Below are 18,307 nucleotides of genomic sequence, written 5' to 3'. Positions count from 1 at the left end.
TCCCATCTCCGTGACCTTTCCGTTGTCCTGCTCCCCCCACCTCTACACATGAACGTCACCTGTAAAATCCAGTCCCAGTCAGCTCTCCCTGACCTCTGCACCACACAAAAATTCCTCCTGCTAACATCAGACATGCTTGAATTAGCAAGGAAATGAAAACAAGCCACAGGAAAGGAGCGGGCTGGGGGAAAGGTGGGGATGGAATGCTAAGCAATCATGTCAAGTCACGGCTGGCCACATCCCGTTAGCCATGTCTGAGGGGTCCTTGTGTCAAAACAGCCCAGGAGGATCCTGCACAGCCAATCCTGCAGCACCTTGGGTGCTTTTTTGGGACAAGGGCTCCTTCAAGGCATTGGCACCCAGTGGCTGTACAGCCCAGAGCTCCCCTGCTTTACACCAGGAGAACCCAAAAATCACCCAAGGCTCAGCCCTACAAAATCACCACCACTTTAGGAGATGCTTTGTAAAATTACTGTGCAGCTGGGGGAGAGGAGCTTGGAGAGGAATTAATGAATTTTACTTGGTATTAGAAATTTGCAAAGTTCTGATAAAAGTAATGAAAATTAAAAAAAAAATCCAACAACAAAAAAATAGCACTGTTATTTCCAAAACAAGCTTGTTTTCCCTATTGCTTATTCTAACATAAACACCAGAGATTCCAGCAAAGGAAAGATTCCAGCACTGGCACAAGCAACTCTTTAACCCACCTCATAAAAATGGCTGAAAGCGAGAAAATAAATTCATTTTCTTTTCATCCAGTATCTCCTCAGCCTCCTTTTTGCTTGAGCATCCAAGGAAACACTTTCAAGGTTGACCAAATTGAGGCATTGAACAGTTTCTTTAATTTACCCAGGCAGAACCATAATCCCAACATATTTGCATATGAAAAACTGTCCCCCAAATTAATCTGTGTGGGGGGTAGGAGGAGACTGTCCTTATATTGATGTATCTTTATATTTTCTAGTTCAAGGAGGTAAAAAACTATTTCCAACGCTCATTATGCCTTTTTCATTAGTGTATTTTTAATGCTGTGATGTATTTTTCTCATTGAAAATACTCTTAGAAGCCCATTTCCTCCAAGCATCCCTTTAGAAGAACATGAGCTGCAGAAGCAACAACCACAGCCAGAAGAGCTGGGATCCTGAACACTCAGGTTGGGCTGCAACAGCAAAAAAAAAAAAAAAAAAAGAGAAAACCAGCAGTGTCTGGCTCTTGGTAGGTTGATTAAGTGAGAAATGAGGAGGATTTGCTTCCCAGGACACACTATTTGCTCCCCACCACATAAACTAAAAAGGTCTTTATATAGGGGAATATTTATCAGTTCTTTCTGAGCTCTCCAGATCTGATCACACTGCAATACTCCAGTCTTCCATGTGATACGGAAAGAAGTAAAGTTATATGGAAAGAAATTAAGTGACCACCTTTAAAACAGCTCCACAGGTGATAACCCTGGGAGAAGACAGCCCAGGAACATTAAAGATCAGACTTAAATCCAACGAGTCTAATGAAATTGTGTAGCTGCAGATGTGACTCCCTCCTTAACAGACTGGACCAAATTCAACTCTGCTCCAACGCACCCAGCCCAGCCGTGGCTCCCATCTCCAGCCTTAATGAAAGCCTGTCCATGGTTTGAACCCAGCAACAATTAACCTTGACAGGGGGAGATAAGATTCAAGTTTCAAAGCACAGAGGGTTTGCTGGGGTTTTGTGCGCTTTCATGAGGCTCTGATTATTATTTTAATGCAGTTGTTTGTGGTTTAGTTTCCTTTCCTTTTCTTTTTTTTTTTTAACTCCCCTTAATGGTAACACTGAAAAGATAAAAGTTTATGCACTCATGGAAGAAGCCAAAGGATGGCCCAGGTCCAACCTACCTCCACCCCACCGCACTCCTCGGATATGCTTCCAGACAAGGGGAATCAGACAAAGAGGTGCTGTGGAGACTTTAGGACTGACTGGCCTCAGACTTTTTGGAAAAGGGAGAAGAACTCATTAGGTTAAAGGGAAAGCCAAAAGTAGTTGGGAGAGCGCTTTTTTAGGGGCCTGAAGTAAGAAGCCAACAGACCTCCATGTACTTCCCAGCAGGAAGCCTACAGTCATCCCCAGCACTGCTGATAGCCCCCTGTGCTTGGCAAGGTTCCACCCAACCATCTGGAGCTCATCCACCAAGGTGCAGCTCTGGGGGAGGAGACAGAGGGCCTGGCAGAGGTGTTCAGAGAGGAGGAGGTCAGGAGGGGGACGAGGGCTTTGGCTCCTGAGCTTCAGTGTGGTTTCACTTGGCAGCAACTGAGGGTCCATTTCTTCTGCAGATGGTGCAGCTGCCACTGGCGTGGGCAGCCCTAGGAGAACTTTAGGATAACCAGCAGTCAGTGCTGGCAGCAGCATGGAAACCCTCCCAAGAGCTGGGCCTGCTGCACTTTCATCGGTGCCATCGCCACTCACACCTGGTGTGTCCAGGAGCCGCGGCAGCTCCAGCCTCGTGGAGCAATACCTGCATCCCTTCTGCTCTCCCCAGCTGATGTTTTGATCCTGCTGGTGCCTTCAGCAGAGCTCCATCCCACTGGGGGCCAGGAGCTGGCTCGGCACCTCCGCGCCGCCTTTGAAGGCAGCGGCCATGCTCACCCTCCCCGAGGGCTGCTAACGAGAGCCTGTTCTCTGCTGAGGTGGAAGTACAGCTCTGAAGCCTCCACCAGAGCTCTCCAGACAATGCAGCCACGGGAGGTCTTTCAGCAAGAGGAGAGAATCAAAGCTGGGGAGCGACCTGGTCAAAGCAGCTGGGGAAGGAGATGTAGCGGGGAGGTGGGAGAGAGCAGGCGCACTGCAAGCGTTGCAGTTTTCTTCCCATGGCCATCGGGCAGCAAAGAGCAGTGGCAGGAGAGTTCCCAGGGCCTCTCAATATGGGCAAACATCACCTGGAAGGGTTGGCCACCTGTGGGGCTAGCAAATGTGCCACCAGCATAAGAGAAAAGCAAACTAGAGTGCAATCTATGGTGTTCATTTCTAGTCTCTCCAGACACGCCTTTGCACACTTGTGTCCCCCCCTGCTCTGCATTCATGCTGCCTGCACTGAAACCACTCATTAAGTTGAATACATGGACTTCCCTTCTCTCACCCTAAACCTGACCTAGAGGACACCTTGCTGCAGGTGAGGGGAACAGGGAAAAGGAAAAAAAAGCAGAGGAAAGAGAAAAGGACAGGACTTTTGCCATGAGACCACCAGTAGATCACATAACCACCACCCACTGCAGCAATGAAAATACAACCCAGGCTGAACTTTTCCTTCCCAACACACACCTCCATGTTAAGGTGATGCTGCCACATCCTCCCCATGGAAGCTTTTAAAGATGCAATTCACTCACCTTTCTCCCAGAGTAACTCCTCAAGCCTCATCCCAGTATTCCCAGATCTTTTGTTCTTTGTTGGCATGCTGTAAGCACACTCATTTGTCTCCTTAAAACTTCTGCAGCTCTCTGCCCTCATGCTAGGAGTGACCACTTACTATCTGATGACCACCCCTTGAGCCAGAAGCCTGGGAAGCTCTTCTTCCAAGGGCTGCTTGGAGCCCAGGAATGGCTTTTAAAGCATGTTGCTCTCACTGAAACCAGCCAAAGTTAAGCCTTTTTCTAAAGAGCAATCCCACAAGGTTCTGCCACGAGGATTTCAATCACTGGGGAGAGGAGACTGCAAGGCAAGAGCCAGGGATGCTCCTGGCCAAGCTCTGCAGAAAAAATGCACCTGCAGGTAGAAATCGGGCTCCTCCCAGAGCCCAAACCAGCACCAAACCCACAGCTGAATCATGTGTCTTCTTTCAGATTTTCAGCCCCTAGATCAAAGGACAAAGCCACAAGGGCACAGTCATCTGTCTGACCTGTCCCAGATTTTTTGAACTACCCTAGAAAGCTGCTTTAGGCTTTAGTAAAAAAAAAAATGCTCCTGATAACACAAGCCAGGTTTTATTATTGTGTGCATCATGGTGTGGCTCACAGCAGGGCACCAACCTTGCACAAAACCTAGTTCAGGGGGAAAAGTCTTTCTAGTAGCCCAGGAGCCTCTAAAAAGGGGAAAAATGGGGCATCACACATCCAGAAAAACAAGACACGCTGACAAACTGACTGCTCACAGCTTCCAAGCAATAAATGAGCCATGGGCAGCCTTGATTTTTAACAAGACATCACTAATGGTGTATTCCAAACGTAAAGAACAGCTCCTGGGGCCAAACCACCAAACCAGGGCTGCTTAAAAATCCCACAGCTTGTGAGACCTTGCAGAGCAGTGCTCCGAAGTGCTGCTGAGCACGGGATGATTCAGCCTTTGCCACATCCTTCCCTGCACGGCTTTCAAGTGCCAGGCGAGCACAGCGTTTTTCCTGCTGCTGGCTGATTTCAGATCCTTGACCTGGTAACGGTATCACATCTGCTAACTATTATCAGAGGGGAAGAAAGGCTCTCCCTCCTCACTTCCCTGCTCCAACCCCGCGCAGCACCGTGTTGTGTCTGTGAGAGCTGAAAGCAGCCGAGCTGTAATTCAAACAAATCAGATCTAATCACCCTTATCAGAAGGGTGATAAAGTCAATGAAGCTGAGAGGCTGCAAAAACACGAGGCAAAGAGGTATTTCTTGATGGGCATGGAAAGCCAACACCTCTGAAGAGCTGTTTTCCCCGCAGAGACATCGGATCACGGCGGGGCATTGCTGAAGAGAAGTGTCTGTGCCGGTTCCCTGCCATCTTTTGCAGACCTCAAAAGTGTTATTTCCCAAACTCTGCTGCTGAGGAGGGCTCTGAGACACAGAGGGCTGCACTCCACAGTCCCCCATAGCTCCAAAAATTTGGACAAAGCAGTCACAATCACTATAGATGGGCTGACACCGTGCCAGCCAGATGCTCAAGAGGTGCAGTGATGGTTCCAAACAAAACTTGGGAGACAGATCCAGGTGCTTTGTTAGCACAGCTCCCCAGGCCAGAGCTGGAATCTGGCACAGGCCCAGAGCTGAAGATGATGGTTTCCTGAGTGTCAGACCCCCTTTTGGAGGACAGCACAGCCCTGGATGCTCAGAGAAGCACAGTGGGGCTCTAAGGGTCAATCTGCACACAGCACTATCTCACAACTGGCTCTCTTTGCCTGGTCAGCAAGCCATTGCCAGCTCCTGACCCCAAATTCACCATCTCAGTGGCCCTGTACCACAGCAGCAATCCTTGGCAGTTTTCCTGCCTCAGGCTGCCCGGACTTTGTGAACTGGGGCTGTGATGAGATTCTTCTGGTTAAGCTCAGCTCCAGAGGAACCACCTGGAGCTCTTGGCCAGCACCAGGAGAGCCTCTGCCTTGCTCTGACTCACCTTCCCGTGGCAGAGGAGCCTGAGAAGCGTCCAGGAGAAGAGCCCTGTGCAGGCTGAGGCATGCATGGGTGTGCAGACAGACAGGGAACTTCCTGACACACGGCCCTGACCTCGCTCCAGCCAGTGTGACGCAAAACAAAGCTCCACTTACCCACTAGCAGGGGATGTCATGCAGGGATGGAAAAATGAGGGCTGGAAGAGACCTCAGGAGGTCACCTAGTCCAGCTCTGTGCCACGTTGGAAGAGTTAGCACTGTATTATCCTCGTCAGGCACACATCTAACCTATTCTGAAAGGCCTCTGGTAACAAAAGCAATATATTCCAGGCTTTTGCTATTTATATCCTGATTTTCAGTACTGCTTGAAGAATGGAGGGCACAGAGGGGAATTGCTGCATAATAGCTGGGAATAGCTGCATAATAGCTGAACACTGCATTACTGAAATGTTGCAGGACCCCGGGGGAAGCTGCTGAATAGGTAAGTACATCTCAGTACAAAATGTAAGGGCAGGGCCACCAGCAAGGTGACAAGTGCACATTGCACTGCCCCAATCGGCCTGGCCAGGCCACCTGGCAGGGTTGTGACATCTGGCAGAGCTGCCCAGGGTGGTCCTGGAGTCTCATTCTCTAGAGACATCCAAACACACCTGGATGGGTTCCTGTGTCACTTGCTCCAGGTGACCCAGGGGGTTGGACTGGAGGATCTCCAGAGATCCCATCCAACCCCAGTTATCCTGACCCTCCTTCACTGTGCAAGGTGATCTCAAAGCTGCCTGGGTCCTGCAACCTTTGCCTCCCACAGAAGCTGTCCTGACATCCTTCCCAGGGATTAAAAAAACAGGCAAATAAAGTGGTGTTCTCAGCTGCATGGGAGAGGGTGTCCCTGCAAGATGGGGGTCTGGGTATATTGACACAAACACGCAGACTTTTGAAAAGAAGAGTGGAAACGCTTAGCACAAAATCCCATTAGCAAATAACGGGATTTCTGGGAGCACCATCTGTGCACCACATTGAACACCCGCCCCGCAGCACGGAGACTGAGGCACGTTGCATATGGAAAGCCAGACAAAAGAATATACAATAATACACAAAGGCAGGGAAAACACATATAGCACGGGGAAGAAGCCAGAAGAGACTTTTTCCTCCCCATCCTCACAATACCCAAAATCCCATTCCCTTCACAGCCTTCCCACCGTGGCTCCTGAGGCACCTCACGTCCCTTTGTGCCCACTGTGAGGCCCCGTGATGCTGCCACAGAAGTGGAGAAAGAGCTTTGACATGAATGAGAATCAGCTGACAAACCAAAGCTGTTGAGTGTGAGGTGACACAGAGGTTTAGCCTTAGAGATGGCTTTTTTTTTTCCCCCTCGGGTGTTTTCCAGGGAGGTCTCCCAGATTTCTAAGGCAAGAGATTACCTGGAAAAGGCTCTGTCTCATCCGTGAGCTTCTTCAGCTCCACCGCAGCAGAAAAGTCTGGAAGTAGCCATGCTGGGGTAACTCTGAAACAAAGCAAGAGAGGATTTGGTGTGAGTGGGTTTTAGAGAGCAAAACAAACCCCACTTTACAAGTTGGCAACTTGAAGGAGCCCTCTCCAGTGATACTCGAGCACCCTTTCTCCTCTGCACTTCAAACGTCTCTGTCTTTGTCCGCTCTCCCAAGGGCTCTTCAACAGCCTCCTCCAAAACAGCTATTACAGCAATTACTGCAATTAATTGATTTGCATATCCCCAAAGCCCCATCATTAGTGCAACACAGCCAAGCGTGTTAGTGTTTAATAATATCAATCAACAATTATTCATAACATCCCGCCCCGGCAGACCTAAATATAGAGACAAGCATTCATGCGAAAACAAAAAGGAGGGAAAAAAAACCCCCAGCAGCTAAACAAAAGAATTAATTTAGAGCAGAATTAGGATCATAGAAACAAGACAGACAAGAGACAAGGTCAGATGTCTCGCTCCCAGCTGATGTGAGACTCTCCCAACCTGCCTGCTCTCAGTTACTGAGTGAGCTGCAAGTAAATGAAGTGATTTTCTCCTTGTAGTAAACAGCCAGAGAGCTGCAATGAGCACAAACACAGTGGGGCAGAGGCAACAAGAGGTGACTTCCACAGTCTGTTCAGAACAGCACTTCAGCTAAAGCTCAAGAGGGTCCCCATTCAGGACAACACTTAAGCACATGCTGAAATTTAGGTACGTGCTTAAATCCTGCTCCTCCCTGGGCCAGGCACGAGATAAGGGAAAGGCTGCTCTCCAGTTCTCCAGGCTTTTTTAGCAATACAAGCTGCATCTCCTAGGGACTGTATGCTCTTTGCCAGCCTCTGGATTTGGAACCACATGGGGATGTGAGGCCAGTGTGAGACCAACACCACCAGGGTATCAGAGAGCTGACACATCTTTACCATGCAGGGTGTTTTCCAGGGCTTGGATGCGCCCAGGTCCCCCAGCCACCCTCTGATCCCACATGTGCTGCTCCACTGCTCTCTTCAGGGAGGGTTTCCACCATCTTCAGCAGCAGGAGGAGGATTTTGCAAGAGCACGGGTCAGATTACCTTAATGTAATTAACAGATTTGTTGATCAAGCAAGAAGAACAGATATTGCCCTGAAACAGTGCCAAGAAAACTCAGGCACTCAGCTCCTCTGATGGTGTTGGCACCAAAAGCAACAAGTTTTTATACTGCTGGAGGAACTGGCAAGACCATGGTGGTACAAAGCCACAGCCTTGCTGCAAGCCCCAGCTTTTCACCAAGCTGGTGGAGTCCTGCTCTGGCAATATCCTATTTATTGAAGGAATTAGGCCAGGAGGGGCTCAGGAGATGCTTCCCGCTCCCGCGGACGCAGCCGGAGCTGGGCAGGAATGTCCTTAACCCTCATCCCTCAGGACATCCCAACCACGCAGCAGTGTCAAAGCCACCCTAAGCTTCCTTCATCCTCACCAGTGCATCCCCAGGTCCCTCAGACAGCTCTGCCAGCACAATTCTGGTGTGGCAAACAGTCCAGATATCACAGAGGGTGGCAGGAAAGATGGAGCCAGCCATGAGGAGAAATGTGGCTGCAGGGAAGGAGCAACTCTACCCTTGCTTCCCACCCTTTGGCACTGAGACAAGCTCTCCAGAACACTTTTACCTCTGCTTTGGCTCTGTCAATCCCATAATCAGATCCCAACACTGTAAATCACATCAGCCTTAGCAGAGGACACCCAACTTTTCAGCTCTGGGCCCAGAGCTCCTGCTAAAACTACTGACTGCAGACTAAACAAAGCTTTTTTTTTTTACCCTGCCCACAGTCTGGACTCCTAACTGAAGACTCATCCAGCATGAAATCTATTCCCATTCCTTCCCTACCCCTTCCTGCCTCCATCAGTGCTGATGCTGGGGGAGGCATTGTGCCTCGATGGTAGGAAGGAATGAAGTGCAACGTCTCGTTGGCAGCACTCTAAATAGAGAAAGAAATAAGATTTTAGAGCCCCCTTGCCTTTTGTTGGCCTTCCAACTTCCCCCAGCGCCTGTAGCCACACACAACGAGCTGGGAGGTGTGCCCAAAGCAGGAGCAGGAAGCAAAACAAACTACAATTGCAGTAAACCACTTCAAAAAGGCTTCGGTTTCGCTCAGAGTCGCTTGAAAGGAAACTCGACGCCTCATCCCTCATCTTTCACACGTTTTAAAAGAAACATTAGTCTGATTGTCTGGGTTTTTCTTGGGAAAAAATGCATTTCTGGAAGTCAGAGTTTAAAAGCAAAACATAAATAGGAAATATAAATGCTTCCTTAAACCCATATTCGGGTTGTTTGTGAAAATCTCCAGCAGCTTTCACTGCCTTCCAACAGCGACTGAGAGATGTTAGAGGAAAAGTAAGACATTAGAGGCCACACTGCTATTTTCCAGGAGAATGTGGAAGGGGAAATCCAAAACGACTCAGAGCACAACCCTGAGGACCTGAGAGAGAAGTTTGCCTGGGGCAAACATCTCCTAACTGCCATAATTACCGTGAAAGGTCATCAAGGACACCTCCCTGTGCATGCTGGAAAAATTCGTGCGAGCATTTCGCGTGGTCAGCGCAGCTTTTCCAGCGAACGGAGCAGAGCTCTGTCATTGAGCCACACGAGATGACATCAGCAAACAGGCATTCCCCTTGGAAAGAGCTGAGGACATGGAACACCTTCCTTGCTCTCTTGATTTTGAACACAGCCATTAACAAATCTGAAGCAACCAAAAAACGGGGGTAAGAAGCGAAGGCTGCGCACGCATTGGCAGCAGTGAGGACAGAAGAGCTCAGTCTGCAAATATAATTGGATTTAAGAGCCAAACTCCTCCCGGGAGCTGGCTGCTGGGAGGTTCTCCTGTCCCACCGCCAGTTCCCCGTGTGTCCCATGATCCAGCAGGAGCTGGCTCGTGCCCACGGTGCCTATGGGGTGGCAGCCAGGCCCCGGCACACGGCAGCTCCGCAGCTCCCCTCGCACGCCGACATCCACGCGCGGCTTTAGGGGAGCCTTAACGAAAGGCAGATGCAGAGGGAGGTTTGCAGGAATGTTTATCCTGAGGTGATTCCCTCCCCACGTCCCCACCGAGGAAGGAGAGCCAGAGGATGGGCTGCTGAGGAGAGAGGTCCCTCCACGGCTTCATCCCACAGCCAGAGCGGTGTTCCCTCCCCTAGGACACCCCAGGGACACTCTGGGCAAGGAATCCTTCAAACCCTGCCCTCCTGTCTGCACAACATCTGGGACTGGCCACATCTGGCTGCCTGGTTTTACCTGTCTCAGGCAGAATGATCACTTTGGGGCTGGACTGCTACCTTCAGAGCCCCACATCTCACTTTCAGAGGTGGAGGAGAAAGCCTTTGACCCGTTGCGGGCCTTTGTGAGGACTTGCTGTTGGCATCTGCCTCTCTTGGCAGGATGAGTGTACAGTCATTTAGGCTGGAAGGGATCCTCACAGCCCCATCTGCTCCAAATCCCTGCTCAAAGCAGCAGGAAGCAAACCCAGCACGTCCCCTCTGCTCCTGCAGCCAAAGGCACAGGTGGGGGACACGTGAGGAGCAGAGAAGGATGCAAGAGATCTCAAAACAAGAAAAATCCTGCTCTGAGCACTGTGGAGAACAAATCTCCTGGACGAGAAGAGGCTGCTGAAACACAAATAGTCCTGAACACCTCAACTCTAACCTCTGGCTCCAGACACAAAAAGCCCTCCCAAAAAGCAGGTTTTAGCCCTCAAGTCCCATCCAAAGAAACACTCTGGCAAAGAACTGACCTTTATCTGCAAAAACAAGTATCCTTGGTGCTTTTTTCCCTAAACTTTACCCCCTTCTTCCCAGACCTGGTGGCCCTGCTGTGCACCTCACAAAGCAGACCTATCCCAGCAAGGTCCCACCTGCTTCATTTACCCCGTGTAACAAACTGGGAAGAGCTGGAACTGCTGCCTCAAAGGTGTCCCACCACCACACACCGGTGTTAAATAAAGAAAATGCTGCAAAGCCACTGTTTGACTGAGCAAATTCACCTGTTTCATACTTTGTGATACAGGAAGCAGCAAAACCTCTTCTCCAACTCAGACCAAACCTTCCCCTGTACTCATTCCCAGTGAGAACCCTGCAGCACTTATGAGTTGCTCCTTCTCTGGCCTTTTTATTTCATTCCATAACACCAAAAGCAGAGCCAGGCCTGGAAATTAAACTGCACCCACTAGTTTCATTCATAAATTTGGCTGCACAACCACCAAGTCAGCTATTGTTGTTATTTCTCACAGTTTACCACCTCCAAGCCAAGGAGCATTGTTTTTATTGCTATTGTGGGAACAAGAGCAGGGAAAAAAATAATCTTATGCTTCCCTTCCCCTCCCAATCAAATATAATAGAGAAAAAACAAAAAAAAACTCAACAGGGCGGATGTTGGATCCTCAAGGATTTTTTTTTTTGGAGCTATCTACAGGAGCTCAGCCTGGTGCTGCAGGTTTCTGAGTCTGAATTTTTATCAATGGGCTGCACTGGGTCCATTTCAAAAGGCAGCAGGTGTTTGAACAATGAAGCAGAGCTGCCTCTACATCTGGGCCACAAAAGTCATCGCCGTGTTTACAAGAAACAGGATAAGCAAGAAAACATCCTGCCACAGGCACCTAAAAAGCTGCAGCCCCTTGTTATTCTTTTTTTTTTTTTTTTTTTCTCACACTGGGCTGTTTATTTATAGCACAAGAAGTTAAACCAGGAGGAGGAAAAAAGAAGTGAGAGGTTTCTCACTCATTTCCACGCAGGAGTGACGCACGTGCGACGTGGCAGGCGCTGGGCTTGTATTGTCCCTTCAGCTCTGGGATCTAATTAACCCCTCAGCTCTGGCTGCAATTAATTAATGATCAGGGCACAACCTGCTGGGTTTGCTTCGTTGATGCAACAGTGTCAGTTAAACCTGACTCATTCTGGGACACCCTGGAGGGAAACTGAGTCACCACATACTGGAAATAAAGTCCCAAAAGCCTAAACTCACAGACACTCTGGGGGAGGGATGAGGGAAATTCCTCATCCTCAGCACTTAAGGTGGGATCCTGAGGGCCAGCAGAGCAAGAGGCTCTTCCAGAGCTCAGAGAGGACATAGAGGGGCCCCTCTGGAGGAACACCTTCCCTTGGACAGTGCACCTGCAGAACCAAGGGCTGTCACCAAATTTCAGCTGCTGATGGCTTGTGGCCCCCTACAGAATCACTGCATTCTTTCTCATGACATTTTGCTCTGCTTGCTTTCAACTTTTAAGTTTTAAACAAAGCAGGACATGTCCAATTTAGTAACAACATCAGGTTTTTAAAATCAAATTCATTCAAATTCACTGAAGATGCACCAAAATTAAACCTCTAAAATGTTTCTCACCATCCTTAAGAACAACTCAGGAAGTTCCAAGGTATGTCTGCCTTCCAGACTAACACTTTGTGACTCGAGTCATTCTTATGTCCAGCAAAATTAAGTATTCCCTCACCTCATGTCCTCCCTTTAATAGTTTCACTTCTGGAAGCCTTCAAAACACACTTGTTAGAGCCCCCCCTCAGAAACCTGGGGAAATGAGAGCTGAGCTGCTCAGCCTCTCCTGGAGTTTGACTTCCTTGCTTTTGAGCCGAGTCAAAGAGGATTAACTCAACAGGTGTTTTAGTGAAGAGTGGGAGGGAAAACAAAACAAAACACAATGAAACAACTGCCTACGTGCACGAATAGCAGATGAATTCCTCCTCCTTTTCTGAGGAATGAACTGCTAAAGCAGATGGCAAACATCCCCTTCTCCTCCAGCCCTGAGTCACTCTTAGCTCTGGCTTTAAACACTTCAAGTCCCAGAGCTCAAATGCTTCCCCTCAGTCAGGTCTGGAAGGGGATCTTCCTGATACAGACTTGACCTCTGAAGGGTAGAGCTGCTTCCACTGCCCCTGACTCGTGGTCTTCTGCAGCCTGGTCATGCTCAGAGACACCAGCTGGAGTACAAAGGACTTTCCAGCAGCCTCTGTGCCCTGTGCACGGAGTAGGATGGCTGAAGCCCAGACTACTGCCCTGTAAGTTCATGGTAACACCTCACAGCTCTTTTTTCATGAGCAGGAAGATCATCAAACAGCACAGGAATAAACAGAGACCAGCATCTTCCTCCCCTTTGGGCCATGGAAAGCAAATTACAAGTTGCTGTTCTGATTTCTCACCAACCCGGGGCTCTCCAGCTGGTCCCACCAAAACTCCTGTTGGCCACAGCATGAGACATGGGGGCTTGGGTCAGCTAAAATCCCACTGCAGCTGGAGGGAGCAGACAGCAGCCGAGGCTGCGTAGTGTTTGCATGAGAATTTCTCGAAGCTTTCAGCGATTAATGTGCACACAAGCCGGTGTTAACAGCCAAACTTTGTCATTTTTCCATCAAAACCATGAGAAAAGCACATAAAGCACTTCAGATTGCTGATGGTGAGCCTGTAAAGTGAGGAAGTGGTCAAAGGATTTGTATATCATAGCAGAACTGAAAAGGATCTGTCTCAAAGTGTCATTTCACATACCATACTGAATATATCTTCACAAGAAATGCTACTTATTTCCAATATTTGGGTTGCAGGATGATATAGAAGTGAACTTTGCCCCTATAAGTGCCTAAAGCTTGACAGAGGGTTTGTGTGAATTTATTAAAAACTCCTGAGCTGAAGCCAAACATTCAAGCCAACCAATGTCCTAAAACGTCTGCTTACAAATTACTTGGATAATTGCCAGAAGCCCGAGTCTGGTCCCTTTTTCTGTTTCTTTCTCACCCAAAAAACATCTGGTGTGTGTTGCCAGTCTGTATTGACTGCTCTCTTGATGCTGTAGGCATCTTTAGGAACAGCATCCTCTATAATTAAATAACTGAGCGCTGACGAAACTGTTGTCAAGACAGAATAAAATCAATCCACTCCCTGTTGTGTCATAATGATACAGAGCTGGCACTATTTGAACCAGCTTCTTTGGAAAGCTTTAATTTTATCAAACAACACTCTTTCAGGAGAGATGATTTGGGGCTTTACTTTTTAACAAAGAGAGAAGTGGAGTGCAGCACACGGCACTTAATATCTGGCTGAGATTTAAAACGCATGCTCCTTATGAAGTGTGACATTTTATCCCTGAAGCCACAGGAACATTTCCCACATTTAAGTGATAGAGGGAAAATTCTTCAAATTAGATTTGAACTTTATACCTTCTAATTCTGCTGCAATCCTCCTCCTCCTCCATGTACCACGCTCGGGCCTGATGAACACGCTGTTATATCAAAGTCTAACAGACCTGAGTGCTGACAAATCCCCTTCACTTAGCCTGGAAGTAAGCAGCAAACCTCCTGGAGATCCAGGAGTCAATGTTAACTACAAAAAATAGCCCGGTCACAAGGCTAAATGAAGTGGTCAGTGCAGCCCAGCTGGCAGAACCACACCTTCTGGGTGTCACCGTGAACTGGAAGCCAGCACCTGAGGCCACAAGGCTGAGCCCAGTCCCCAGGGTTTGCAAAGGGCCACCCAGAGCTCCTTCAAACATTTCCATCCAAGCCTAAAGGAAAACCAAACATCCATCTGCAAGGAAGGCATGGTCAGAGGGAGGGAGCACTCCTCTTGCAAAGATGGGCTGGGAGAGCTGGGGGTGTTCACCTGGAGAAGAGAAAGTTCCAGGGAGACCTCAGAGCCCTAAAGAAGCTCCAGGAGATCCAAAGAGGGACTTTGGACAAGGGCCTGGGGCACCAGGACACAGAGGAATGGTTTTAAACTGAAAGAGGGCAGGATTAGGTGGGATAATGGGAAGGAATTGTTCCTGTGAGGGTGCTGAGGCCCTGGCACAGGGTGCCCAGAGAAGCTGTGGCTGCCCCTGGATCCCTGGAAGTGTCCAAGGCCAGGCTGGACGGGGCTTGGAGCAGCCTGGGCTAGTGGAAGGTGTCCCTGCCCATGGCAGGGGGTGGGATGGGATAATCTTTGAGCTCCCTTCCAACCCAAACCATTCTGGGATTCTGTGAAGCCCCGAGCAGCAACTCCCCAGGCTTGCCCATCACAAGGTCCTACTTCTCATTTTCCAGACTTGGAGGTTTTCTGTGCAACTCAGCTGCAACCAGGTCCCCATGTGGGGACAGCTGTCCTGCTGTAGCTGCTGTCCTTCAGGATGAGAGGAACCCACAGGGATCATCAGGTCCAACTCCTGGCCCTTGACACCCCAAAGATCCCACCCTGTGCCCAAGAGCCCCTTCAGAGAAAGCTGCAGACCCTGGTGAGGTCTGACCTCTGTCTCCTCCAGGCTGAACAAGCAAAGTGCCCTCAGCTGCTCCTCGTGTGGCCCCTCCAGACCATTCCCCATATTCTGTCCCTCCTTTGGACACTCTCTAACAGCTTTAGACTTTTCTTATCTAAAACTGCCCCCAGCACTGGAGCTGAGGCTGCCCCAGCCCAGAGCAGAGCAGGACAATCCCCTCCCTGGCCTGGCTGGCACTGCTGGGGTGATCCCCCAGGACAGGGATGTCCCTCCTGGCTCCAGGGACTGCTCACTCAGATCCAGCTGGCCATCGACCAGGACTTGCAGATCCCTGCTGCTCTGCAGGCTCTCATTCCCCAGTGTGTCCATGCATCCAGGGCTGCCCCATTCCAGGCGCAGAATCCAGCACTTTGTTAAGTTTCACACAGCTGGTGACTGCCCAGCCTCACAGAGCACATGCCACACTGCATCCCAGGCTGTCCCACCTGTCCCTGTGGCCACACAGCAAACAGAATGCTGCACTCCCAGGTGGTGGCCCAAAGCCTCAGCTCACCAGGGATGGAGGAGGAAGCCCTGACCCCCAGCTTCTCCCTTTGCATACCTCTGGGCCAGCAACACTCAGGAAAAACCCACTCCACCTCCCGCCCTGTGCCTCGAGGGACAGTCCAGACCTCTGGAAGTGCTTTGAAATACAAGTTGCAAAGGCAGAACATTATTCCCTTATTACGTTGCTTGCTTTCCCTAAGCCCTACTCAGTAACAGACAGGTGCACTAAGCTCTTTGCCAGGGACACACGTTGAGAGGAACAAGACCCTCCAGTTTTATGTTTTACCCCCTTTGTAAGCTCACAGTCACCTCTTAAGCTCGAAATAAAAGATTTTTTTTTGAAAAATGATGGCACCTAGTTTCCAAGGCAGCAGGACTTTTAAGCCCATGTTTGCAAGAGCCTGAGGAATTAGAGATGCCAAAAGGCACAGGCTGTATAAAACCCATCCCCTGTTCCTGCTGGACAGATCAAATAACACACTTGGAGTTTTTAATGCAACACGAGCTGGATGAGGAAGTGGCCAGTGATGCTGTACAAAAAATGTACAATGAGTGGGATAACAACTACAAATCCCTTTAATCTCTGGTCTTACCTCGACATCTCAGACTGTTTGGAGCCTGCAGGGATTCTTGGAGACGTATGATTCCAGAATGGAAAGAGGGAGATGCTTCATGTTGTTCACTGACAATGAGTGGTCTGCTGGACCTCAGCTGCAGGTCAGCCTGCAGTGATCAGTATCCAGAATCACAGGATCATTTTGGTTGGAAAAGACCTCCAAGATCATCAAGTCCAGCCTGTGACCAATCCCCACCTGGTCACCTAACCCCGAGCACTGTGCCATGTCCAGGAGATCCTTGGACATCTCCAGGGATGGGGACCCACCACTGCCTGGGCAGCCCCTTCCAAGGCCTGACCACCCTTTCCATGGAGAAATTCCTGCTGATGTCCAACCTAAACCTCCCCGGCACAGCTTGATCCCATTTCCCTCCATCCTGTCCCTGTTCCCTGGAGCAGAGCCCAACCCCTCTGGCTGTCTCCTCCTGTCAGGAGTTGTGCAGAGCCACAAGGTCCCCCCTGAGCCTCCTTTTCTCCACGCTGACCTGTGGGGACATCACAGCCCAGGCAGACCTGTGTGTCCTCTCACTTCAAATTACTGAAAAGCTCAAGGGCTCAACTGGAAACCTATTGGAAACCAGAACGTCTCCCACTCCCCTCTTTTCCCGTTTATAAATGTCTATTTTCTTAGGCTAAACAGTTACTTACTCTCAGTCATACACATCTCCCATTTCAGCTCAAAAACAGGCTCCTTTCCCATGGAAAAAAAAAAGTAAAAACCAACCCTACTCATTTCATAATTAATTTTCTGCATGACTTTTCCCAGCAACACAACTCATTTTTTTCCCCAAGTTCTCTATGAACTGATGAAAATGAAAATCCCCTCAGCCTCCTTGCATGCTCTCATGTACATCACTTCTTTGTAGCTTAATTTCCCATTTTTAAAAGGAAGATGTTTGCTTTCCTCCAACTTTTTTTTTTGGGGGGGGAAGGTTGGAGAAGGCAGGTGGGGAAGTGAGCAATGAGTAATATTTCATCATTAATACAGCTTCCAGCACAATAAAGACAACCTCGTGCACTGTGACACCGAGGTGCTAACAGAGGGCAATAAATTCAGATTAATAATTAACACCCACATCATATCAAGCCATCTTGGTGCTCTCATTTCAATTGCTTCAGAAATCTTCTTACTTTTTTATTGCAAACACATGCAATAGGTCGATCAGCCCTTAAAACCACACACGCTGATGGAGACAGCACTGCTGGGACTCTGCAGGTAAAGCTTTTGGCTGAAAAAACACAGTTTGGCATCAAAAGTGGCGTACAGATGCCAGCATCAATGGAAATAAAAATGCAAGGTTCCTATTTGGGTTGCAAAGACTGGAATATTTTATTTTAAAAGGAATAAAAATACAAGTTACTTACTGGTTTTGAGACCATCCCGACCTGCACGTGGATGAGGATCAGGTGCTGGAAGGAAGCAGACAGATTTCCCATGTTAAATTTCAGCGTGAAGAACCACTTTGATATTAACATTGAAAATTACAAGCTGATTTTACTGCATTTTCCAACCTCAGCATGAAGAAAATGCAACAAGTTCTAAAAACCCCCCACTGATCCAATACACTTAAAGAAATGATGCAGTGGGCATAGTCATCATATGGCTTGAAAAATAATACCCTTAGATGCTTTCATTATGGTCTTCAAGATTCATGTTTTCAAGCTTTTCCTCCAAAACCAAGGGGGGCTAGAAACTTTATTTCAAAAACTCGATAGCCAAGAGTCTCACCTAATTATGTGAGCTGGAGCTTCAATGGGAAAAAAAAAAAAGGGGGAAAAACAAAGAAAAGGAATGCAGGCATACAGAAATTTGTGGCAAAAAAAAAATACGATCACTGGCAAAACACTCATTGTCCCAAACTTCTTGGTTTTTTCCTTCTCACTGGTTCTGTGGATGAGTGCATTTTCCCCTCAAAATCTGTGCCGTAATCCTGTTCTCTAAACTGGTTTTTTAAGTGCTAAGGGAATGGAAGACCACTAGAAAGTTGCCTCAATAGGTGCCTGGGGAAAGAAATAAGGAGAAGAAAGAAAAAAAAGAGGAAAAATGTGAATGCCACAGGGACAAGCCCTTGGTGGGGGAAGGAAATAACAGGGAGGGGAGAAAGTAAAAAAATAAGG

At 48.7% G+C, this 18,307-nt stretch overlaps 1 protein-coding gene across 3 annotated transcripts in view; it reads right to left on the bottom strand.

The window, feature by feature from the left end:
* ACKR3 (atypical chemokine receptor 3) overlaps positions 1-18,007 on the bottom strand; it is a 43,252-nt gene extending 25,245 nt beyond the window's left edge. Inside the window, exons 1-4 of one of the 3 annotated variants that reach the window (XM_053947737.1) lie at positions 17,919-18,007; positions 17,555-17,599; positions 16,167-16,296; positions 6,745-6,827 (exon numbers count right to left, since the gene is read on the bottom strand). The gene's annotated coding sequence lies outside the window, so the exon portion shown is untranslated. Of the gene's footprint in view, positions 1-6,744; positions 6,828-16,166; positions 16,297-17,554; positions 17,600-17,918 lie in introns of those variants that run through there. The other 2 variants (XM_053947740.1, XM_053947738.1) reach the window with 2 other exon arrangements.
* Positions 18,008-18,307: the final 300 nt, after the last annotated feature.

This window comes from Vidua chalybeata, chromosome 7 (assembly GCF_026979565.1).
Source record: "Vidua chalybeata isolate OUT-0048 chromosome 7, bVidCha1 merged haplotype, whole genome shotgun sequence".
NCBI classification, from domain to species: domain Eukaryota; kingdom Metazoa; phylum Chordata; class Aves; order Passeriformes; family Viduidae; genus Vidua; species Vidua chalybeata.
Note: the sequence above shows the minus strand (reverse complement) of the source record. Positions and strands in the feature narration are given on the sequence as shown.